This window comes from Protopterus annectens, chromosome 2.part0, assembly GCF_019279795.1.
Source record: "Protopterus annectens isolate FY-2018-M chromosome 2.part0, PAN1.0, whole genome shotgun sequence".
Taxonomy (NCBI): domain Eukaryota; kingdom Metazoa; phylum Chordata; order Ceratodontiformes; family Protopteridae; genus Protopterus; species Protopterus annectens.
The window spans coordinates 1,139,027,371-1,139,055,313 of NC_056728.1; positions in this window are offsets into that span (position 1 = coordinate 1,139,027,371).

Below are 27,943 nucleotides of genomic sequence, written 5' to 3' on the forward strand. Positions count from 1 at the left end.
ATGCACCAACTATGTACTGGTTTATAGACTGTCTTGGGGAATGTCAGTATCTTTTATTGAAGTAATTCTCACTGAATTTGTTTATACAAAGCCCAGTCTGGAGTTCCATATCTATAAAGAATATTTCCAAAAGAAGTGGTCTGAGTATGCAACCATTGGCAACTCCATCATGATAAACATCCTTCATTCTCACTTCTGCACTGTTGCTTAATCACTTTTCCCAATAACCTGCCTATGGACTGACATTTAATGCTTTTGTTTTCTCAATTATTTCCTTATTGCAGAATAATTTTGAATATGATAGGAAAATCATGACAAGCAACATGCTGTCTGAGTGCTTCATTGAATATGCTATTAACCTCTTCAAAGAAAACCATGAAATTCAAAAGACAATGCTTTCCCTAAACAAACCCATACTATTCCATATTTAATAGAATTAGGTTGTAAGTGGCATTCCAGAGGAATTATATTATAATTCCCTTCATGAATTATAAATCCAGTTATAGTCAAGCTGATCGGTCAAAAGTTGTTTGGATATGATGTGACATTACCCCGTGAGTTTGCCTGCAGCCATAGATTGGAGGAGATAACTGCTTTTTCTGTCCAGACATTGTATACTGTGGTCTCATTTCATCAAAAATATATAACCAATTCTACGGCTGACTGACAGCAGAGGAGGGTGTGATAAACTGGAGCTGTAATGACAGACCTTCCTGCATGGAATGTCTGTGTAGGTAGAGGGGGCTTATCACTTCATCCACAGCTATCATTTGTATTTTATGTTTTATTTGGTCAGTGAAATGCTAGTGACTTCTGTGGTTCAATACCACAAATAAAAGTATTAAGTATCAGCAAGCAATACATGGTTATGTCCACCAAAATACCTGTTCACACCCTTGTTTTATGCTCAAAATTCAGTGTGCTTTTTCAGACTGTAATAACTAGGAAAAAAAGTTGTCCATTCTTCATAAGGCCACATCTTTCATGATCAGCTGTGCATGTCTCACAACTACATGTTCCTTACTTCAGGTTTTGAAGATACAGTAACTTCCCTTACCAGCTTTCATCACAAACTCAAAAACCTGACTAGTCTTATAATACAAAAGCCAGGTTCGCTGCTGTTTGACATGTTAAGATTTATTACTGTGTATCAATAAAAGCAACTAAGTGATTAAAACTCAAGCAATACATAAAAGTGGCCCATCTGGGGATGGTGCACATACTGTTACATTTATCAAAATGTCTGCCAGTGTCTGAAGTATTAGAATCAATTATCCATCATGTGTACTCAAGGTGGAAATGTACAAAGTAACTCTACTCCTAATGTTATAAACAGGTTATTTCCAAGGAAAATATTCTGGAAGGAACCAGAGAAGCAATAGCTGTTACTTTAGAGAAGCACTTCACTGTAAATGTAGATGCTGCATCCAATTTGAAGATGGTGTATCACCATGAAGAATGTTCAGAAAAAAAATAAGCCAGTGAGTGAGACAACAGGCCAGCATGCCCTTGGAAGTTCAATGGAGTGAACCAGACATAAGTATTTATTCAACAAAAGTTATAAACAGTGTGGGAACTGTTACAACCAGATCTAAGCATTGTACCAATGTGTTATTGAATGAAAGTCTATGCAGAGTGTAGGTGGATTTAGGCTATACCTCTTAGCTATCCAGATTTTCACAGAAAGTCCAGAATTTTGCCTCATATTTGTAGTCTGTTCCTCATATAATTTGTAGCTTTCTGGCAAATCACTGAAGATTGAAGTCACAAAATAATGACATACATTTGAGTTTCAGACTTCATATCCTTTAGGAAATTCCTGTTACGCTAACAACTTTCTAAGTTTATAAGAGCAATATTTAAAATATGTCCCTGTTGTTGGGCCTTTGTCCCACATTTAGGCTTTGTCAAGATTTTTTGGGCTAAGAGATTAAGAGGTATGATTTAGGATGTGAGTACTTATTCATTTCTGAAGAGCTGTAGCAAGGTGTTGGGTGCTTGTTCTGTCCAGGTCCGTAATAGGATGGATCATGGCAAATCACACCTTATTATTGAAGATCAATGGGCCATTTTATTGTGGAGTGTGAATGATGTGAACCTCTGCATATTCAAGTTACAAATGTACATAAACTCACTACTGAGCCATCACCAACTCTTTGTAAGGAATTCCACAATATGTTTGTGTTTTAGTAAAATTCAAAGGAGCTACTAGATAAAAGTGCTACCTGGCAGTGGATGCTGAGTCATGAGAAGGTTTTCAAGGATGATAAGAAACTGCAGGCTGCCTTATACCATAGATTATTTCAGCCTGCATGCTCCGATGGTCATTAGTCCTGAATATATAACATCAACAAATTTGGAACCAAAACAGGTGAAACTTAAAACAGACAAAAAAACACACCAGTAGCAGTGCTCAGCAGAAAAATCCAACAACTATTAGTTACAAAACCACTGTTTATTGAAAAAAGTTGAGCGCTTTTGTTCTATTACACCAGAACTACTTCAGAACTAGTATACAATAAAAGAAACAGCTTAAAATAATAAAACCATCCAAATCACATGTTTGGATCCACAAACCAAATAACAAACTTAATTAAAACACTTAATTAACATATTATTTACCCTGATAAAATTTCAATTTTAAAATAGAATGAATAGAATAGTCATTGTTCAGTCCTGGGTGCTGAATAGCATCTATCCTTAATTGCCATTTTAGTTTACAGAAATCAAAGTGTTCAGGAATAATCCAACCCCGAGGTTCTGTTTTAACTTGTTCAATAACTAAAAACTTAAACTTGTGGGTTGGGTAAGTGGCAACATGCTTAAACAATGTGTTTGTCTTGTTAAAATATCTGATATTCCTACTCGCCCATCCTAAACTGTGCGGCTTCTGTAATAGCGTGCTCACCAGCTCCCATCTACCTCTAAGCAAGTCAGTAACCCAGTCCTGTACATTGGAACCATTGAGCTGTTAATACGAATGGCCATAGCTCCCAACAGAAAGCCTCCTCCTTCCAAATAAAAAGCTACAAAGTAAAAAACTCCTCTCTACCTTTAAGCAAATCAGTAACCCAATCCTCTGCATTGGAACCAACGAGCCGTTAATAAGAATGGCCATAGCTCCCAATGGAAAGGCTCCTCCTTCCAAATAAAAAGCTACAAAGTAAAAAAAACTCCCCTCTACCTCTAAGCAAGTCAGTAACCAAGTCCTCTGCATTGGACCCAATTAGCCATTAATAAGAATGACCATAGCTCCTAACGGAAAGCCTCCTCCTTCCAAATAAAAAACTACAAAGTAAAAAAAAAGTAAATCTGCCTTAAAATTAACTTAAACCTTCTGATTACTTAACTGTGATTTCTGTAAGGCAAGCTAGTTGCAGTGAGCATGATATTATGAACAGCCAGCCTCTCTATATCGTAGCTGACTTAGATCCACCCTTCCCTTTCCTTGATTCTATAATTTTCCTCCTGCAAATACTTTTAAAACTTTGCCTGGTAAACTCTCACTGTTCTAACCCCCTCCCAAAGAATTAAAGGTCCCCCTTGCAATCAGGACATCTGGTTAAAAAAGACTGCTCACTACCCCCTTATATTGGCAAATACCCTTTCACTATTACTAACCTGTGCCCACAGATTGATTTCTTTGTCTGTGAATATTCTTCCACACTATCCATCCACTACACTTGGGCTCACTTCCCACCCCCATTCCCACCCACCTCCCATATAATTTCCTTTATATCTAACTACCTGTTTCCTCCCACTCACAAACGCCTCCCCTGCCAGTGACCCAATGAAATTGTTTACTCTTACCTTATCAAATATGCATATCTCTCTCCTCTCTATCCTACTCCTTCTTGCACTATTCCTCTTACACACTATTTCATCTTGTTCTGCAGCATTATCTCCATTTTACAAAGGTCCTACCAGTCCCTATAACGAGGATTTCTCATACTCTCATCAGTCTTTAACTATCTCTGCATCTATCTTTCCATTCAACACCCAACTCCCTAAAATAAACATTCCTCCCTCCCAATCCAAAAATAAGACAAAGTATATTAAATTCCACCCATTAAAAGCAAAACCTCATTTCTTTCTGCTATCCTACTCATATCAGGAGACATACACCCTAATCCCGGACCCATCTCTAACATTGACCTCCTCTTAAACACCTCTCCAAACTCAGGCCAGTTTCTCGCAACAAACAAACACATCTCTTTTTGCTCTATCAATACCCAAAGCATCCTTAACAAAGTTAGCCAATTTCATGCATGAATATCTAATTACACCCCAGATGTTATTTCCCTAACTGAACTTGGCTAAAACCCCAACACCTTGATACAAATATTCTCTCCCCAGTTATAATATCATCTGCCTGAACCATCCGAAAACAAAAAGAGTTGGAGTTGCCATTGTCTACTCCAATAACCTCACTATCTCCCAGCCTATGCATTCCATCCCCTCCTTTTCTCCTGCTGAAATACTGCCTGTTAACCTTAAACTCAATAACTTTACTACCGTTACCATAGTAGCCATCTACATTCCATCAGGTGATAATATTTCTCTGCTGGAAAACATCCTCTCATATTTTTCTCACAACATCCCTAATGAGACCATTCTCCTTGGGGACGTAAATATTAATTGGCTAACCCTCAGTAATCCTACCTCCCCACATCATATAAATCTATATGGATTTAAACAACTAATCTCTCAACCAACCATTACAAACACCTTTCACTCTACTAGCACCCTCATACTTGTTTCAAACTCCTCTAAATACCACAGGCCTGAAACAGTTCCTGACTGCCTGAGTGACTACTCACCCATAAAAGTGCTCAGGTATATTCACCATCGCTCTAAGCCACATAGATTTATTACCTGTCGCAAACTTTCCAACTTCAACCCTAAGACTTTTAAAGCCCTCATCTCTACAGTAAATTGAAACTTCCTGACCCATCTTCCACTTGATGAAGCAGTCCAAGCCTTTAACTCAACTTTCCTTAACATTGTAAACTTGATAGCCCCACTCCGAAAAATAAGAATAAAAGCTAATATATCTCCTTGGCTATCTAGAACTACCCACACCTTTATGAAAACCAGAGATAGGGCTTGGAAACATGTATACACTCTAAACACCCTGCTGACTTGCAGAGGTACAAAGAACTAAGAAATCAGCCTAAAAAACTCATCAAGAGAGACAAAATAGATTTTTACCACCACCCACTGACAACTCTAAAATCTGCTCCAAATAAAATCTGGAATGCGATTAACCAAATACTACATCCTGGCAACCCTATGTCCTGACAAATCACTTGAAGAAACTGCCAACAACTTCAACACCTATTTTATAGAACCAATACCCAAATTATTTAACCCCAGCCCTAACCTCTCAAACTCCAATACTCTCAACTGCCCTGTACCTTCTTCATCTGCTAACTCTCCAAACACTTTCTCCCTTAAAACTGTTCCTAATACCTATATCAAAACTCTACTCACTAAGCTAAAACCATGCTCTGTATCTGCTGACAGCATCCCATCATACTTTCACCAAATAGCTGTTCACTCTCTTGCTCTGCCCATATCCATCATAATCAATCACTCCATCTTTGAATCCAAAGTCCCATCAATCTGTAAACAATTCTATACCCTACCTATTCACAAAGGAGGTAACTCCTCTGAAATCTCCAACTTCATACATATTGCTATCCTTTCCCCTCTCTCTAAACTCTTGGAGAAGTGTGTACATAAACAAGTCATGCAATATCTCCTACAGGAGAAACTCTTCACTCCTACACAGCATGGTTTCCAACCTAAACATAGCACCACTACTTCTCTACTGTCCTTCCTTAACACTATTTCTTTAGCCAGAGATGATCATAAACTTATCACTTGTTTATTCCTTGATCTCTCTAAGGCTTTTGACACTGTTTCTCACTCTCTCTTACTGAACAAACTGTCTGACCTCAGCTTCACCCCAGATAGTTGCATGGTTCTCTAGCTATCTCACCAACAGTCTGCAATCAGTGAGATGACACTCTGCTCTATCTACCCCCCTTCCAGTTAAAATGGGTGTACCCCAAGGATCCATTCTCAGTCCACTTATTTTAAAATCTTCACTAACTTATTCATTCCTCCTGTCCACAGTCCTCCATAGTCCAATATGCTGATGACTCTACAGTCATAACCATTGCTAATTCTCCCTCAGAACTCTTATCTGCTACCCAGTCTTCTTTTAACTCAATAATAGTAAAAATAAAAACAGAAGTGGTTTCACACAGCAAGAAATTATTGCAGAAGAAATTTATTGCAAAAAGTAAGCGCTTTCGCGAATAACATTCGCTTTTTCAGACTGTCTGAATAAGCAAATGTTATTCGCGAAAGTGCTTACTTTTTGCAATAAAGTTCTTCTGTAATAATTTCCTGCCATGTGGAACCACATTTATTTTTATTTTTACTATTATTGATCTACTCTAGTTGGTTCCCTTGTCTACTCAGAGGCTTGCCTGTTCTTCTTTTAACTCAGTTGAGACATGGCTCTCCAATACCCAACTCCTCCTCAACCCTAAAACAATAAAACTATTACTTTTTCTCCCCAAAACAGTTAATCACATCAAACCTTCCTTTACCATAAGTCCCTCAACAATACCTGTATCGAAGTCGAATCTAGCTCAAAACTTCTCAGAGTTACCATAGATGATCAGCTAAAATTCGACCTCCACATAAAATTGTATCAGGAAAACCCACCAGAAACTAGGACTTCTGTATAGAAATAAAAATTTCTCACCCCTGAAGCCAGGATTACTCTCACTCATGTTTACCTTTTACCCTGCTTAACTTACTGCTCCCAAATTCTCACAAATCTAAACTCCTCTCTACTTACCAGAGTTGACCTATCACAAGATAGCCAGATTCGCAGCTCAACAAACCTATAAATCCAACCACTGTCTCTCCCTAAAATACTTAAACTGGCTGGAACTACCTCACCTACTGCTTTTCTTACAGCTCCAACTCATACACTCAATTCTATATCAGCCAGCCTATTGTCCAGCACTATGCTCCCTCATCTCCCACTACACCCCTGCAAGAAATCTCCAGAGCTCAAACCAAGATCTATTATGTATCTATAAACCTAAGTCTAAATCAGGGAGAAATACATAAAGCTATCACCCCTCTATAGCATGGAACAAACTCCCTCCTGAAATTAGAACTCTTACACACCCCAAACAATTTAAATCAGATACAAAAGAATACTTTAAAAGACAATGGACCTGCCACTGTTCTCACCTTCCATGAATGTATCCTTCTCACCTTCTTTCTCCTATTTCTCCACTGTTTCTTGTTATAACCAGCCCTATTACTTCTTACCTAATCCATCCTTCCCTACCCTCAACACTTTCCTTTCCTCTGTGTTCTCACATACTAAGACATTAGTATAGTCGTATAATAATATTTTTTCACTACTGCTTACATGTTATCTCTCATGTAGCTGTATCTTTATTTGTAACACATTACTGATGTTTGTTTTACACTTTAATGCACATTGTTTTATTTCATATCTTCTAAGATTTGTGCGTTTTTATTTTTTCATATCCTGCATATGTTCTGTCTTTAAAACACCTGGAAGTTTTCCCTATGTAAAAAGCAGGACATTCCTGGCATTGAGCAAGATACATTACATTTTTGTATAGCAAAAAAAATTACCACTAATATTAAAAGTCATATTTCTAATAGTGAAATTATTATCTGTACAAATATGTGTACATTGATTACAATGACCACATTTTAAAGCCCCCTGTCTTTGGTCTATTTCCTCACCATTTTCACAATGCCTGTTCTATTAATTCTGTTTTAAAAACTGAAATTTTATCATGGTAATTAGTGTGTTAATTAAGTGTTTTCATTAAATCTGTTATTTTGGTTGGTGGATCAAAACATGATTTGGATGGTTTTATTATTTTAAGCTTTTTTATTGCTGTATACTATTTCTGAAGAAGTTCTGGTATGATAGGACAAAAGCATTCAACTTTTTTCAATAAACAGTGGTTTGTAACTAATAGTTGTTGGAGCCTTCTGCTGAGCACTGCTACAGGTGTGTGTTTTTCATTAGTCCCGAGTATGTACAATTCTGATCACATTGGTATGACATTCAGTAATCCCATATTATCCTGGTGCCTATTCACTTCTTAGCATACTTCTCAACTGTCCCTCATTCATAGGTTCATAGGTAGGTACTAGGCTATCGACCCTGGGGCCCATACAAGCCTAGCCAAAAAATGTACCCTGGCTTTCATTATGAGGAATGATCCTCATTTTGGGAGTGAAAAATGTGATATTGCATGTTGTTCCACATTGAAAGAATCTGCGCACATTCACTGTAAGGAAGCCTTTTTTAAACAAGTATTCATGGTAAATAATATTGTATCATGATAGTTAATCAAATATGTTTTCATAAGTATGAAGGGGCAGGTATTAACCATATTGTGAGCTTCCTAGCTGAAGTTAATAGTTTTTAACAAGCATTTCACATTTTGCCCATTTGCTCTACATTGTGAGATGCAGTATTCCACACGTTGCCCATTATATTCCATATTGTGAGATGCAGCATTCAACATGTTGCCCATTATGTTCCATATTCTGAGATGCAGTGTTCCACATGTTGCCCATTATGTTCCATATTCTGAGATGCAGTGTTCCACATGTTGCCCATTATATTCCATATTGTGAGATGCAGCATTCAACATGTTGCCCATTATGTTCCATATTCTGAGATGCAGTGTTCCACATGTTGCCCATTATGTTCCATATTCTGAGATGCAGTGTTCCACATGTTGCCCATTATATTCCATATTGTGAGATGCAGCATTCAACATGTTGCCCATTATGTTCCATATTCTGAGATGCAGTGTTCCATATGTTGACCATTATGTTCCATATTGTGAGATTGCAGTGTTCAACATGTTGCCCATTATGTTCCATATTGTGAGATGCAGTGTTCCACATGTTGCCCATTATGTTCCATATTGTGAGATACAGCATTCAACATGTTGCCCATTATGTTCCATATTCTGAGATGCAGTGCTCCACATGTTGCCCATTATGTTCCATATTGTGAGATGCAGTGTTCAACATGTTGCCCATTATGTTCCATATTGTGAGATGCAGTGCTCCACATGTTGCCCATTATGTTCCATATTGTGGGATGCAGTGCTCCACATGTTGCCCATTATGTTCCATATTGTGAGATGCAGTGCTCCACATGTTGCCCATTATGTTCCATATTGTGAGATGCAGTGCTCCACATGTTGCCCATTATGTTCCATATTGTGAGATACAGTGTTCCACATGTTGCCCATTATGTTCCATGTTATGAGATAGTGTTCCACATTTTGCCCATTATGCTCCAACTGGAGATGCTATGTTCCACACTGTGAGATGTCATATTCTACAGTTTGGTGAGAGAAGGTTGAAAACTATGTTCTTCAGACTGTTCACTCCATAGTGTAGAATGGCCATAATAAAATTACCCTTAATTTTAATCATTTTTGAATCTGTTGAGCTATCCTTAATTTTGCTGCAGGTAGGCACAACACTGCCACAACCTCCATGCAATTTTCAGCAAGTTTCAAATCTATTTTATGCACAGTACAGTCACCAATGATTTGGATATTTTGACAAATGGCAGGTTGCAGTGTCTGTCATCTGTGCTTCTGAGCTAAGTCCAGGTATTTTGTTTTTATGACTTTTCCCCACCACCATGTTAAAGGTATAGATTTTATATTCATTATTTACTGTCCTCAGTGTGAGATCCATATAATGTGTCAAGTACATGAAGATCTGTTTTGGTTGAACTTGTGGCTTCTTGAGGATCAGGTGAGGCTTTACAAGTGCACTCTTAAACCCTACATATATAAAGGTAAGTGTGTGTGTGTGTGTGTGTGTGTGTGTGTGTGTGTGTGTGTGTGTGTGTGTGTGTGTGTGTGTGTGTGTGTGTGTGTCTGTGTGTGTTTGAGAGTAGCTGCTGCTAATAGTTTAGTGTTATCATTGTGGATATAATCATACCCTTCACAAACATTTAAGGCCATGTCAATAAGAAGTAATACAGGTGATTACTTCTACAAACAGCACGATTTTCTGTTTGTTAACTGCCAGTTATAAAACTATATTAAGGCAGAAAACACATAAGGGTTCCAGCCTCAAGACCTTTTTCCTGATCAAACACTAAAACTAAAAGATTCATTAAGAGTATGAATATAAGCATGCTAATTTCTGCACCCAGTTAATGGTCCAGTCAAGTTGCTTCAATGTGTTTGTAAGGAAAACTGAAAGGAGGACGATAGTGATAGTTTGGATACACGATGTCTTAGAACAAAGTGCTGTTGCTCAGCTATTAATCTTGGGAAGAGCTGGTAGAAACTCCATTTTCTGCTATCATCCTCACAAATTCAAGTGCAAACATTCTGCCTTGGAATTCTGTATCACTGACACTTGGCAGACATTTTCCCAAGACTGCAATATGGCCCATATTATCGAATATGACCAGTCACTGGATTATCTCAGTACTACTTTCCTCTGACTCAGCACATCTTCTTAGTCGTAGTTACAAGAAACTTTGACAGGTGCAGAAGTTGTACTTCAGGCCTTATTTAGTAGAAAAAGCATATGGCATAAATTGTTTCAGTACAACATCTGAGAATTCTGAAGTTGCTGAAAATGCAAGTCAAATCCATGTACTGGATGGCTGGTACTTGAATATCTATTATAATGGTTATAATTTCCTTACCCCTGCATGCAGTCAGAAAAGATTTGTTAACATAATAACCTGTTTTGGGGGTTTTGCAGACCTGCGCCAGATTTTGTCCATATTATTTCTGCTTCCATCAGGATATTTCCAACCTAGTTGATAATAATGTAGAAATTAATATGACATTAGTAGGTTTTCAATTTGTCTATTTGCTTTGTTTATTTATCTTATTGACGAGCATATAGCTGCTATGGCTGCTTGTTGTTTTAACAATATTCATACACAGACACTTAGGTAGTAACTTTAGCATCTTTCTGATATGTGTTTTAGATGATAGTCTATAATATATTTATTCCTACTTAGCTGCATATGTCCTAAGAGCTCAAAAATACCTCTCCTGTCTTCTGCTTTCTTAGAGAACCATTCGGGCCTGCATTATTTCCATTTTAGTCATTTTTTTTCTTCGTGTTACAATGTTTGTTTTTATGGTAACCAGAATATGATTATTTTAATGATGCTTTCTTATTTATTACAGACAATTGCACTTTATACCATGGCTGATACATTATTGTATTTTGTAAAAACATTTTGATTTGCAATGCTGAAACTTCAAACAGCTGCACGTCCAATACTAGCATTATATTATTTATTTTTTTAGTTAATAAGAGAATAATGATGAAGCGATGCTACACTAAACATCATTTAAAAATCTTTTTAAAAATCTTTTTTTTTTCAAGATGTCTGTAAAAGATGGAAGTAAGATACACACCAATGTGATAAGCATATTAAAATTATATAAGCCAAGCAAATATTGCGCAGTAAAACAGCAGAAATCTATGCCCAGAATCAAATTTGTTGGGGGGGGGGGGGTGAATGGAGTCCACACATAAACAGATATAATTTTTTCAGTAACAGCAGGAAAAATATGATTGAAGGGAATTTGGAAGTCAATACTAGGATGACATATGTTGTATAAAATAGACACTGTAGAAAGAATCGTTCAGAAATGAATGTACTTTGTGCTAAATGAATAACAGGGAATGCTAAGCAGACTTTAATTACAACACATCACATACCTTCAAGTATAAAGGGGCAAGCAGTCAAGTTTCAGTTCTATTCTTGGACTGTCAAAAATGTTGAATCACAGTTTGTTGAAATAAAATTGCAGAAAGCAACAAATACCACTCAAATTTAATGCATGCACTCCAAGGGAGCTCTGGCGGTTCATACTCTTAACTCCCAAGGATTACTTCACAGCCTCACATTTCAAACAAATGTTCATATCTCTGCAGCAATATATATATTTAAAGAAATGTAACTGCCAAACTGTTCAGCACAAAAAAAAAGTCTTTACAGTGGTAACATTCATTTGATTCTAGTTTTTAATCTAGGGTTTATTGGTCATAATAATAACAGCAAATATTAATTGTGTAATATTTTGTAAATAACTTTCAATATCTCAGTATTTTTACAGTGGTAATACTCACTTGACTCTACATTTTGAACTGCAGTTTACTAGTCATAATAATCACAGCAAATATTAATTGTGTAATATTTTGTAAATAACTTTCAATATCTCAGTAACCACTCAATACTTCACACATACTGCCATCAGCATTTTGTTTATCCATCCATCTGGAAGTCTTCATATGAGGCTAAGCAGTTACGTTTGTTACTTGGGGTGGTATTCATAGTCATTACATGAATGTGTTAAGGCTATCTGCATTGTCACAGAATAAGATCAGCAAAGCTGTGATTCATAGAGGCCACTTAAACTAACGTGATGGCCTCAAATAAGCCTAAGCGAACGAAGTTGTAATGAGATATAAATAAGAAATGATGCAAAACAGTTACTTCTAATGAAGTATTCTCATACCTGTTTGCAATTTATAGTGAAATTTTCCTGCTTTTCAGTGTCATCCACAGAAATGTTATATAAAGGGAAGTCTTGTTGATCATATTTACTTTCCAGTACATGAAAATGCTGTCACTAACTGTTAGCCTTGCTATTTCCTATTGTGAGTTACTTGTATTGACTGAGCCAAAACCACTTACACCCAACAATGCTCACTGGTCAAGAAGGTGAAGATACAGTATGTGTATAATGCACTATAATGTTGATAATTAGAAGATACTTGATAGGTTTAGAGTGGACAGAGAAGTTATAAGGGTCTTAGTCAGTATGTATAACCCCTATTGGAGGAATGTGTGGACATCCTATCCCTGTAGATACTAAGGTATGTATAACCCTAGCTATACTTGCAATAGGGACCTTCCAAAGGCAGACTAGGGATATATTGGGTGCATCACATGTATCTACCTCAAGGATACTGCAGCAGTTCTTGGATGTACTCTTAGCATGTGTGGATCAGGACATTTATTTCCCGGTATCACCTCAGGACTAAGCCAGGACTATAAGTGCCGTTTATGTGGTGGCACATTTCCCTGAGGTACTCAGTGCAATAGATTGAACCTATGTTGAGGTTAGGCCCCCTTCTGGTACATGGGGTGAGTGGTATCACAACATGAATGGCTACCATTTCATCATTTGCCAGATAGTGGCAAATGCACAGCGGTGCATCACTAATGCCTCTGCCCAGTATCCTAGCAGTGCGTGATTCCCACATCTAGCACACTAGCAAATGCTACCATCTTTTCCTGCATGGTAAGATGCCCAGTGATCCCCTGTTGCTAAGTGGAAAATATTTTTCCTCTCTTTTTTTATTTTACTACAGTAGCTATTTATGGTAAAATGTATTACTGAATACTGAACAATTTCTTCTTTGTTATGATTCCCATATTTTTCTCTGTCTCTCCATCTTTCTTTCTTTCTTTTTTTTTTTTGTTTGTCTTTCAAGTGATGCTGGATATCCACTGGAGCCATGACTCTGTCACCAGTGAGAAATTCAGGTTGAGCTGCAAAAAAGTCCTACAATACAGACCTGCATTATCATTGTTGAGGATCTTCTGTCTCCTGAAGAGCCATTTCAGGTCCCTGGTACTGCATGTAGGATGTTTACTGCAAATTGCATTCTACACAACATGATCATGTACCAGTCTGCAGGTGAAGTGACCAATGATGCACTGCAGCTCTCAGTTCCAACTCCACTATGACTAATGATGACCAGATGGTAGCAGTAGCAAGGGATCCCTGTAGCAGGCTTGCACACAGCATATGGCTGCATGGCTAAAGAGGCAGTGTCCAGTCCAGAACTATGGACCATGACATTTAAGTTAGTTTTTCCTTTCTTGTAAAAAACACAGAGTATTATTGATGCATGCAGTGGGGTGCATGGTTCACTGTCACTGTTTATCTGACATTCCTTCCCATGTTTAAATAATTATTTTTATTTCAGAACAGTTACTCATAATTGTTTGTAAAAGTCATTCCTGGATGCTCACTGACTCATGTTTAGTATTTTCATAAGGCATTTACAAGTAATAATTAAAATTTTAACTGTTTTGCACAACAAACGCTAGTGAGGTGGTTTAATTAAGTATACACATACTGAATGTCCTAATGCTTTTCAATTAGTAAAAACTGTTAAATCAGCATTTAACATTAGCAAAAACTTTTAATTCAGTATTTAACATGAGTCCATACCTTGCATTTGAATAAAAATGTATAATTTATATTATGAAATGTTTTCTCAATTTACAGTATGTTGTTTGTGGTGTTGCTGTGGTAGCATTGTCGCCTCACAATAAGATGTTGTCTGGTTCGATTCTCAGCTAGAGCATCTTCTGTGTGGAGACATGTGTGAATGGGCATACCTTCGTTGAAGGTTGTGCATCAGGGCTGGCAACTTGGCATGTAAAAATCTATCTGCCAATCATTAGCGGACCAGAGCTCCGCTGTGGCGACCCCTAACTGGGAAAAGCCAAAAGACACAACAACAGTATGTTGTCTGTTGAGGTACTGCACATTAGATTATTTTATGTTGTCATTTATAATAATTTGTGGCCTCAGAGACAAAAAATATCATGGTTGTGCAGTAGTGAGGGTGAAGTGGCAGTAGTGTTTGTTTACATGATAGGATACTCATTTTAATCTGTAATTTTCTTATCACTGTTTCCCTGAAAATTTGTGTATTACATATATGAAGTTCTAGGTAATGTGCAGCTGTAACAATGTTGGTGCATACAGCATTAATGGTGTTAATCACTACAGTCTTAGGCTATGACATACACCTTTTCTTTTCACAGTTCAATGAGGTTTTAAGCAGTATCGTTACAGGAACGAAAGGCATACAACTGAAAAGTCTCACAAGTCCCTCCCCCACTTTTTTTTAAATAACTTATTCACCTTTGAGTTAAACATTTATGTCAGTTTGTGAAGATCAAATTATAAGTAACAGGAATGTCACACTTGAATCAAGTTAGATAAAGGTCAGATGTGTCATACACATCTAACGATAGGCTAGGTGATGGTGCATGTGATTTTAAGTAGGGCCTGTCATGACAGCTGGATGGTGAGTTGGTCTGATGTCATGACCTGCTTGATGCAAGTGATCTGCAGACAATGATCTGACAGTACTGCAGGAATATGATTGGGACCTCGAGTGAGAGGTTCTTTTAGGTGCAGATGACCACTGATGTGACCTGCATGAAATCTCTTAGGCTTGACCCCCCTAACTAATTTACAGTACTTTCTTAAGAAGCATTTGTAGTTTCATGTGATCTTCCCCAACATGTCCAGATAGTACTCCATCCTCTTTCCCTTCCAAGAGTGACTTCTCCTTCGTCTGGAAAGTCCAACATAGTGTACAAATAGAGGTTGGCATGTTTACTTGATGTGCCACCATGCTACACATCAGTGTAATCATGACATTATCCCTATTCATGCCATTTACAAGTACACACATATACCCTGGAGGACTTTGACCATTTCCAGCTGACTCTCTGTAGTAGTGTTCTGAACCCTAACAATGTCACAGCACATATGTTGCTGGGTAACCAATGCTTTATGTTTCCTAGGGGTAGCTGTAACAAATTCCTGCACCTGGTTCTTTTTGTAAAAGTGTCACTGTGGACACCATTACCTCTAAATGCCTGCCATCATCCTGAAAGTGTTTGTCTGGGTTTAGAGATATTGGTGTAGAAGTGCATGAGGTTTTCTCCCTCTACAAGCGAGTGTGTAATGTCAGCATGTACTTGACTTTGTGATGCAATGTCACTTCCTGGAGAGTTACCAACACATTGTGGGGTGTGAGATCCTGCCATTAGACTTTGGGGCTGTGTGCCACTTTCCTCAGGCTGTTTCATAAATATAACTATGTTATCATTGTTGTCATCATCTTAAACAGCCATTCGGCTGCTGATATCCTGCAAATGAATTCATATAGTGTAACTGTTTGCTTCTGCCGCTAACCCTATAGAAAATTATTTTAAAACATTACTAATAAAAAAATATATACTGCTGTAGGATTGTTAATGAGCTGTGGTGGATATTTACTATGCACACTGTCTTCATTGTTATTCTGTATAGATGTTTAAGGATCACCTATAAATAGCAATTACCATATGTTTAATGTAATTTTTCTATGTCAGCATTTAAAATTCTCTATATAAATATATGTTACTGTTTTTAAACCAACCTTGCCTACAGATGTGTGTTGCTGCTGCAGATGTTGTTAGTAGCTAGTGTCCATAACCTCTGTTTATTCCATTGCCATTATCTTTTGTGTCATAGTCATCTCTATGGATGGAGAGGATGTATTCTTCATCTGGTGTTAAAGAAATAATTATTGGACGCCCCGTCCCCAGCATTGGTATGTACAATAAGATTCTGCCTCACCTTGCACATCCTAACATACCATTTGTTCTCTCCTTGTACTGTGTTAATGTGAGGTTTCCTCCAATGACTACATTAATTTCCAGGAGAATTTGATTCTAGGCTTTTGTCCTCTCAGCATGTTTGGTCCCTGTGTACCAAACAGGTATTTATCTTATGTTCTAAGGACTGCCACGAGGATGTGGTTTTCCTTATAGTTGAATTTGTCCTTTCTCTGCCTTGTTCCCTTGTTTTGCATCATTACTACACATGAAAAAATATGCTACAGGCATACACAAACAACTGTTGATGTAATCATCAGTTTAAACAACACAACAATGACAGTATGCCTGTTATCCTCATAAAACAGGTAGGTGACACAAACCCCATAATTATACTCACATAAAAATCTCACTCAAATCAAGTAAAGTTGTGATACAGTAGTGTCTGCAGTATCATAGGTTCATATGTATATACTAGGCTAACAACCACTAGGCCCTTATAAGCCTGGTCATGCAACCCAAATGTGACCCACAAATTTGATTTATATAGTGGGTGATTTACTGACTGCTTCTGCCCATCAGAGACATAGGTGCCATTCTGGGGTATATTTCTGATTACTCATCCATTGGTCCAAGTTGTGCTTAAGTAGGGATAGGGAGGAGCTCTGTTTCATCTGGATGGGGAAACTGTTCCAGAGAATGAGAATTCTCTGAGAAAAATATTGTCCTATTTATTTCACAAGCAGAATTTAAGTAAGACATGCTGAAGAGAGAGGTATGTTTATCAGGGAATTCCCATTCTCTGGAACAGGCTCCCCATCCATGTGGAGCAGATTTCCTCCCTATCTCTATTTAAGTGCAACTTGGACCAAAGGATGGGTAACTGAAAATTCCCCTAAGTTATAACTACATTCACAACAGTAAACAATTTGTTTAACAGACTCCCCCCCCCCCAGCACTGTATTGCATTCATAACACTGTCATTTGTCATGCTTCAGTGACACTCAGAAATATCCTTGTAAAGACACATTGTTGAGTCAATAAAACATCCTTACCACTTCAGTACTTCAATTAAATTACTGACTTTAAATTACTGACTTTCTACCATGTACGCACAATCACTAAATAACACCAAAGTAAATGATCTTCTCAGTGATCACTAATCATTTCTACTAGTGCTGTAATGATTTTCCATTAACAAATGACAGCTTTACAGTAGTCACTAAAGCCATAGTAATATTCACATCATATCAGTAACACAAACATTTCTTGAAGTCAGCTCACTAATTTTCCATCATTCTGAAGTGAGACATATTAATTTACAATATTTTTTTTCTTAGTTTAAAAGGTCTGCAATTTTCTAAGTCATTTGCCACCTAACTCGAGTAATCACAAGTTAATATGGAGTGGTAAATTATTTCACATAAATCCAAGTATATTTGTGTTTTCTGTATAAATTAGGTCATTTTATGCTTATCTATATGAATCACAGTAATACTTGAACATGTGCAGCCACTTATGCATGTACATTTTTCTTGGCTGCTCGTGAGCACAGCGTCAGCTAGATATAACTGCTTTGGGGACAGCAGCAGAGTCCACAGCAGTGTTCAGCAGTCTGCAACATGCCCTGAGCACATGCAGATAGCTTCAGATATGCTCAAAGCTGAATATGTTTAGAAAAAAAACAAAATGGAGTAATATGCATGAGTTTACACAACCATAAAGTATAATCTCTGCCCCTCTAACATTATCTGGAACACCTTATCACCATGGCAAATATTACTGCTTTGTTTCTCCATATCTGAGATGTCCAATTAAGCAGTCCATTTTACTTCACATAAATGGACATTGGTCCTGCATAGCCAGATAGTGACTGTTTAAGCAAACAACAAGAGGGTCAGTTAAATTTGACAGACAGCTCTGCCTCCTACCCAACAGCTATAGCTGCTTTTTTGTGTACTTCAGACCACTGTGATAAAAATTATGGACAGGTATTGTATTTCAGATCAGTGAACATATGTATAAACAGTAGCCACATATTAAAGTATTCTAAGTCACTTCAGTCAAATCAAATTAATTCTGCAAATGCACACTAGTCTTGCCAAGCCAGACAATGACTGCTTAAATTGAGAAAATAAGAGGGTCATTTACTTTCTATATTTAGCTCCCACTTCCCCCACCAGTAGTTAAAGCTAAAATGATGGTCATGCATTGTAGTTTAGATCTGCTCCATGGAAATAGTAGCCACTTGTTTTCCAATTTGCTTTCCGCAAATCACAGTAATCCTACAAATCAAAATTATGTCATATTCCCCCACAAGCATGCCAGTATTTTTACGTAATTCAAATTTACTTTAGTAGAACAATTTTCCATCAACAGACATTTTCTTTGGGAGAAGAAGAAACACAGGTCTCCAATGTCTGGCATTTTTGACTGAATATATTTCTAAGCATTTTAGCTGGAAATAAAAAAAATACGAGGGACAGGGAAAGCATATTAGAGAAAATCAGATATATTCTGCAAAATCAGGGACACCTGAGAACTAGAACTAGTTAGCTCCCAGCCATCTAACATACTTGGTTGTCTGTTAGTAACAGTAATAAAAAATAAATAAATAAATAACTTACCACTTACCTCATGCTATCACTAAGCTTTCTCTTTACTTTGGACAAATTTTGTAAAGCTGTAAATTTGTTGCCTTCTTACTCTGTTCCACTCACAATCTACCTGATTCTTTATCTATATAGACCATGGGCAGTATGAGCAGGAGCCTAACAATTCAAATGGCCAAATCCAGAACCATAGCTGGCTTAGTCAGTGCCTTGTGCCAGTACCATGTACAAGTGACCCACTCTCTCAACACAAGTAAAGAGTGAAAAAATTAGATTATTACAGTTAGATCCACCAACACCCCAGCTTTTCCACTGAAGAGCAGAAAAAAAAAAACAAACACTTGACTGTATTAAGCTGATTACTACATTGCAGTAACTGGCTTATTACAGTCAGATCCACGCCCTCCCCCACCTCTTCCACTGAAGAGCGAAAAAAAAAAATAAAATAGACGTTCCGTCTACTGGAACACCAACCAGGTGGCCAGATATATGACATGCCCTCTCTCCTTCCCTTCTGCCCCAGACATTCACAGCCCATTTCTCTGCCCTGCCCCAACCCTCCTTCAACATATTTTATTAAAAGACAAATCATTTCTTCTTTAAAATGGTCACAAATTGCTTGCTACAAATGTAGCAAACAGTTGCTACAGTTTATACCTTGCCTGCACATAGCGCTATTGCACTCATTTTAGTTTAAAAAATTCTTCTTTTAAATTATAGTAAACTGCTTGCTACAAATGTACTAAACAGTTGCTATGGCTTGTACCCTGCCTGCATAGAGTGCTACAGCATTTAAGTTTTAGTTAAAAAAAATATATATATTTTTTTGCTTTTAAACTGTAGCAAGTACAGTTTACACCACACACAGAGTGCAACAGTGCTCAGGTTTAAGTGCAAATGCAATACTGGCTTTTAAAAGCCAGTATTGCATTAAAGAGAGCTCGAATCAACTGATCATGCTCCCCCAGCACTTTGCACCCAGGGCAATTGCCCTCTTGTCCCACCCTAGCTACGTTCCTGGCCAAATCTATAGGACTTCATCCTTAGGGCACTCCTTTAGCTGCTCTAGTAGGAGTGCTTTTCCAGTATTTATTTATTTATTAATGGTAAAAGAAATGTTTCTTTACTATACAAAATAAATAAATAAATAAATAACTACCAGAATAGTGCTTTTAACTGTGCAGTGAGAGTAGTACCCTAGACAGCTGCTCATGGCTAGACATAATACTGTGTGGCTCTGAGCAAGACATCAATCAAACAGCTACCCAGAAAGCAGGCACTTTCATATATTAGATTACCCATTTATAAACTAAATTAATAAATAATATTAAAGCAAAAGACAAGGCAAAGTATAGTGTGAAGGGAATTATTTTAAGATTAAAACGTGAAAATACTGTGAGATAAATGTAAGAAACAATTTCTTATTTATTGACAAATATCCACTTGGACATGAAACAAAATAAAAATGTCTAGAAGAGGATCCTTAGTATAAAGAATAACTAAGGGTACTAGAAAGAAAGAGATAAAAAAGCAGTAAGGCAAATACAAAGGAAATTGCAATAAAGAAGATAAGCGAGTATTTAACAACTTAAGGATGACATTTAAATAAAAACATCTAGTTAAGCAGGCGAAAATATGAAAAAGAATCTATGAACAAAGTAAAAGTTAATATGCAGGCATTATATGGTTATATAAAATGGCCGTAGTGGTGCAGCGGTTAGCGTTGTCACCTCACAGCAAGAGGTTCTCCCATTCGATTCCTGGCTGGAGCGCCTTCAGTGTGGAGTCTGCATGTCCTCCCCATGGTTGAGTGACGTATAAACACAGCCAAAATGAAGCCAGCAACCAAGATGGATCCGATAAAAAATATTTAATGTTGAATAAACATCAAAAAAGCTCAGACCGGTTTCGGCTGGCAAAAAAGCACAGCCTTCTTCAGTGACAAAAAACACAGAGTCAATTAATTCAACTTAAATAGTGTTTAAACATATCCCATTGGTTCAGTTAAAAATGTTCATTTAATCCAGGTGAAAAAAGAGCACCTAGTTTAGTAATCCATTTCTTTTCCTTTGTATCTAACATTGAGTGCCATCCTGTTTTATTAAATTTGATACCCTTAACCAAATCAATCACCATAAAAGAAAAATTAGCAGTGTGATGTTTTAAAGTGTGTTTGTACAATGCATTATTTATTTTCTTATTTTTAATATTGCTCATATGTTCAGATATCCGTAGTCTTAAAGGACGAGATGTATGACCAACATAGAAGGAGCCACAAATACATGTTGCCAAATAAATGAGCCATTCACTGCTACAATTTGCAAAGAATGAAATATCATAGACCTTTGGGCAATTCCTGCTAGTAAATTCCTTAGATTTGACAATTTTGCCACAATTACTACAATGACCACAGGGAAAACACCCCACCAAAGGTTCCCCAGTAATAGTTGTTTGTGAAAATTGTGCAATACTAGCATGATGTGTATGTTTATAATGATTAAAACATGAGGCTAAATTCTTACCCTTGCGAAATGAGAATAAACATTTGTCCGGTAATACATCTGATAATTCCGGTAAACTTAACAAAATGTTCCAATTTCTCTGTACACTATTCATGAGTACATCTGAATTCCTAGCATATGTTGTTAAAAACCTGATTGGCTGTGTGTTCCTCTGATCCCTAAGTTTATAAGTTAACAGTTCCTGCCTGGATAAAGTATTGGCCCAATTGCTGGCCCGCAAAACATGTCCCATAGAATATCCCCTTACGCGAAATCTGTTGATTAAATCACATCTATCTTTTTGAAAAGTATCCTCCTGAGAACATATACGCCTCAAACGTATAAACTGTGATTTAGGTATGTTTTTGGCAATGTGTGGAGGATGAAAGCTGGATGTGTGAAGGACTGTGTTGTATTCAGGATATTTCCTGAAAACCTGTGTACTAAGAGTATCATCTGGTTGTCTTGTTATTAACACATCCAGAAAAGTTATTGTGTCAACATGATAATTGACAGTAAACTGTAAGCCCCATATATTATCATTTAAATATGAGACAAATTCAGTTAAATAATCAACATCAGCCCTCCACACCATCCAGCAATCATCCAAATACCGCCTCCAGATATCAATTTCTGGAAGGTAAATATTATGGCTACTATTATAGATAATATGTTCTTCTATATAAGCCATAAACAGGTCGGCATAAATAGGAGCAAATGATGCTCCCATAGCTGTTCCTTTGATTTGCCAAAAACAAATGTCCTGATAGAAAAAAACATTATTGGTAAGGACATGCTCTGCGAGACCAACAAGAAAGGAATTGAAATCTTGTTCATATAGATGGGCTATATTAAGCCAGTGAGTTAACGCTTCCAGCCCAACCTGATGCGAAATATTCGTATACAGGGAACTAACATCAAGTGTACACATCAGCCAACCAGGTTCCAATTGTGCATCAGATATAATGTGTAAAAATTCAGTCGTGTCTTGCAAACGAGAATGAACAAATGACAACAAAGGCTTAAGATGTCTAGTCAAAAACAAGGATAATGGTTCTGTAAGATAACCTCAACCAGAAACAATGGGCCTACCTGGGGGATGAACAGGATCTTTATGAATCTTAGGAAGAAAATAAATATATTGATTAATAGGATCCTGAATAGTAAGTTGTTGTAATGTAGAAGTGGTTATGAGGCCAGTATCTGTAGCACTAATAAGAAACTCATCAATCTGTTTCTTAAACCTATGCGTAGGATTTAAACACATTTCAGCATAGTACCGTTTGTCAGAAAGTTGTCTCCTGGCCTCCTTGTCATAATCCGACCAGTTCATAACCACTACTGCCCCACCTTTATCTGCTGAAATAATAACCAAATCCTTGTTTTGTTGTAATTCAACAATAGCCTGTTTTTCACTAGATGACAAATTATTGGGTTTAAAACGAATATCAGAACTGTCAAAATGTAGATCTTTGAGAATCATATTCTGAAACAAATGTACAATGGGGTGCATCGGAGGAAGATATTTAGATTTATGATAAATAAATTTATTATGATCATAAGATGCATCCCCATCTCCAAACTGTAATTTCAAATTAAGAATATATAGTATAAAGACATGCAGGTAGGTGCATGTATGAATGGGTGTTCCTTCTTTGAAGGTTGGGCATCGGGCTGGCAACTCGGCACCGTAAAAATTCACTGCCAATCATTAGCGGACCGGAACTCCGCTGTGGCGACCCCTAACTGGGAAAAGCCAAAAGACATTACTCTATGGTTATATAAAATGATAGGCAGGCAAGAAAAGACTGGACCAACTTAAAGTACAGGCTGTCTAATTACAATTGCACCAGATGTACAAGACTGACAAAAATCACAGACAGATGGAGACTAACTGTGGCGGTATGGTAAGGCAGACCCAGGCAAGATAACAATACAATTAAACTACCAACAGCTAAGTAAATGCAAATAAGGGGATAAGAGAGACACTGGCTGGCAAGTTCATCTTTTCTACTTGTATTTATATGTGGAGTAGAGAGTAGCAAGGCAATTAGTAGACGCAATTGTTAACTGTCTCTTTGGTGTGGATTTTGTAGAGTGGGACTTTGAATTTAAATCATCTTGCTTTAATATTGAAGAAAATAGAAAATAGCATCAATAAAAAAGAATTACATAAAGCACTGGCTGAGAGGAATTAAGGAAAACATTGCTGAAATTTTCCTTCATTTTAGAGTGCTTGACATATATTGAGCAATATGTTAATTATAAAATAACAAAACCAGGGCTACAACTTAACATGCATATGGACAGCTTGGTGATAGTTCAGTGCTAGTGCAGCACAGAACAGGTGGCTCTAGCAGTTTGGTAAAGGCTATAGGATTATGTGCTCCTTGTCCTAAGCCTTGCAGAGTTCCTAGATTTACCTATTGTGTGACTTTTAGCAAGTCACTTAACCAGACATTGCTTCTGTGCTGCCCCTGAAAGGAATCATGTGACTACTGGGCATGCCTGTTTAACAAATACCACTTTTTTACTGTTTAGTAGTTGGTATAGCAGGAAAAAATGGCTACTAGTTTCTAGAATTTAAATTGCTTCTTTGCATACTTAAGTACTTAAAATGACTAGCACCTAGAGCATAAACACTAGTACATGGCTACCCAGTGGGTACCCAGATAATCCTGCTAATTATTACAAAACATTTTTAAACATTCTTCCTCTACAGTGCAGAAAACTGTCTATATATTCTGTAAAATAAAGATATAATGAAGATTATGCAACACTGAATAACAAGTATGCATAGCAAAACAGTTGCTAGTATGGAAAGTCCCTGTGCCGCACAGTTCAGTATGAAAGGCCACACCATTATTATTTGAACATTTGGAAATCCTATTCTAGTACCTGCTGTTATTTTCTTAAAAATAGCCGTACAGCTACTGATATCTACATCACATTACTTGCTCTCTTAGGAGATAGATTGCCAAACTTTCAGCAGTGGCATATTTTGTTTGCAAATACTTAACTGAATTTATTGAACTTGCAGCTGATTCATTTGCAGGAAGTGTTGTATATGAGTCATATGATTCATAGAATGTTTTATTTAATTGTTTTAACTCTCTCCAGAAAACATATGATATTGGATTCTAAATACCTGTATCAGATTGTTATTTTTATAAAAATGTAAATAAGTGAACTGGGACAACTAAATGCTTGTCTTACAAATGTTATATTGTTTATGAGAAATCACTGCCATAATCTAAGGACATATGCATGCAAAAGAGACAGAACAAGAGTTAAATATGGCAATAAATAAATAGAATTAAACAAAAATGGGACATACTTTGTCTTAAAAGCTGAACTAATAAAAAAGGCACTATAGAAGTCCAGTTACAGCAGAGTGAGTTCAGTTAAACTGGATATTAATGATTGTGACTCTCTGCTTTCCTCAGAATTGTTTAACTGTTCAATGAGAGAAATGCTCAACAGAGCAAAATAAATAGCTGGATGCATGACTAAATCAAATAAAAAAAAGCATGCACACGGTTGTATTTAAGTGCAATTATCCTTAGCACGGCAATAATAATACACAAGAAAGGTGAGTTATAAAGAGAATTGTTACTACAAGACAGGAGAGAAATTTAAACGTAGGCAACTCCTCTGCAAAATAATTTTGTTTGGGGTTTGGCTGGTATGTCAAACTTTGACTTACTGTCAATGGAATCAGATGGCAGTAAATATCTATTACATACATCACAAAGTTTTGCCTACTTCAAAAGATAAAACAAATGAACAGTAATATCAGAGAATGAGTAGCTTACACATTCAAAGTTTGATGCTGAAAGATCAGAGGACTGAGGGTTTGAATTTAAGAGACATTTGGCTTCATATTCCAGTATTGACATAGCAATGCAGCATGAACTAGGGATTATGGGGTTTGGTGCTTTTTTTCACTGCTAAGGGTACTATTCATTGCCTGAGACATTAATTATTAGCATGGAAAGCCACTAATAAGTTGATGTTATGTCTGCCTTAGCTGGTCAAATCATGGGTGTATGTAAAAGAGCTAATGGCACTTGTCAGTAAAGAGTTGAAGGTGTTTACCTAATGTTCTAGGGGTTTCTTTATTCAGTACACTGTCTTGGGTCTGTTATGACAAGAAGACCCAGACTCAGTCATGAGGTACCAGATTACAAAAGTAAACAAACAAGCAAACAAAGCAGAGAAAGAAAAGTATATCACTAAATTCACTTTATGGTATTATATAATATGGCAGATTATAGCCCCTCCTATTTTCTTATGCTATTTGACAACATCCATAAGAGTTTAGATGGAACCAGAGTGCTGTAAAGCTTCATACTATATGGGTATCACTATAAAAGATAGCCAAGGCATGTTAAACCTCTACCATCACTCTTTGAGAGACATTTCAAAGCACAGCCATTGTGTTCATTTCCTGCAGCTGATACTGGAGTATGTCTCCAAGTCACATTATATTATATATTATATTAATACAATTACGTGATGCACAGGTCTTCAATGATGCTACTAAAATATGTATTGCTATCCTGCAGAACTATCCTAGACATTAATAATAGCAAAAGTGTTCTCTATCCCAGACATTAATAATAGCAAAAGTCTTCTAAGGATAGTAAACTACTGAGTACTTCAGAGCATCATAGCTGTCTGGTGATGGCTATCCAAGGGCTACTCAGGAAGCCGGGGCAGTAGTGTTATCTGGGAAGATCTATTTTAGTGTCCTATAAATGGCCTGTCTATTGCAGATAATGCTGAAACCTGATATAAAATGCAGTCTACTGGTCTTAACATTAGTGGACTTCCTGAATATATGAAAGAGAGCATCGCCGATGCAATGTTACATGAGCTAAAAGATGTTAAAATTTATGAATAAGAATGGAATTGACATAACAGATATAAAGCAAAGTTGCCTAGCATTAATTAAATATATCTTTAAGCAAACAAAACTGCAGTTGCTAGGGGAACTAACTCAAATGTCAAAAACATGTCAGTCAGGAAATGAAGAATACATTCAAAAACAGAAGTATGTTAAATGCAGCAGAATGATGGGAATATGTTCAGAATACATAGGTGCAAAATAAATAAGGGCTGAGAGTTATAGGGGAAAAGTACTAATTAGGGTATGCCAGAGAAAAGGAAAGAATGAACCTACGCTCTGCATAAACTTAGGTCATGAATGGACATCGTCACAAAAAACAGTAGACATCTTTAGGATGGGACAGGTATGATTTTGTGCCATTTCTGTGGGAAAATGTTTATGAAAGAACTAAAGGTAGTGGAGTCAGTAAGACTAAATGGCATCCAGACCAAATTTATTTCAACTAAGGGTGGTCCATGTGAATCTCTTAACAACAGGGTAAATGTGAATGTATTTCACATAAGTGACAGTGAACCACATTGGAAACTAGTTGCGCCAATTTTGCTAAAGAAAAAAAAGAATACTTGGATACAAAAGAAATATTTATTCAACAACAAGAGGACAGTAGTAAATAGAACTCAAAGCAGCACAGATGCAGAACACAAATAACGTACTGAAAATATAATATTAGCAATCAAAATAACAAAGTAGGTTTATAGTTGAAATTATGACAGTTATGCCAGTTACATATGTCATATTTAATCTACTATGGATGATCTATTTGTCTCCCATTTGAATGGCACAACATTTGTATCTAACTGTTTTTTGCAGTAGGGATTTGCACCCAGCTGCATCCCTCAATGTGGTGGCTCTGTGAGCCCCCAGACTCACTATAGATGTGTTTGTGTGTGTGTGTGTGTGTGTGTGTGTGTGTGTGTGTGTGTGTGTGTGTGTGTGTGTGTGTGTGTGTGTGTGTGTGTGTGTGTGTGTCATCATCATCTTCTTTCAGCTGTTCCCGTTACGGGTCGCCACAGCGGATCATCTGTTTCCATTTCTTCTGGTCCTCTGCAACTTGCTCTGTCACACCAACCACCTGCATGTCCTTACTCACCACATCCATAAAACTTATCTTAGGCCTTCCTCTTTTCAGACTTTTCCTGTTACCTGGTAGCATCATCCTTAGCATCTTTTTCCCAATATACTCAGCATCCCTCCTCCGCACATGTCCAAACCAATTTAATTTTGCCTCTCTGGCTTTGTCTCCAAACCTTCCAACCTGGGCTGACCCTCTAATATACTTATCCCTAATCCTGTCCACCCTCGTCACACCCAGTGCAAATCTTAACATCTTTAACTCTGCCACAACCTGCTCTAACTCCTGCTTTTTTGTGAATGCCAGTGTCTCCAACCCATATAACATAGCTGG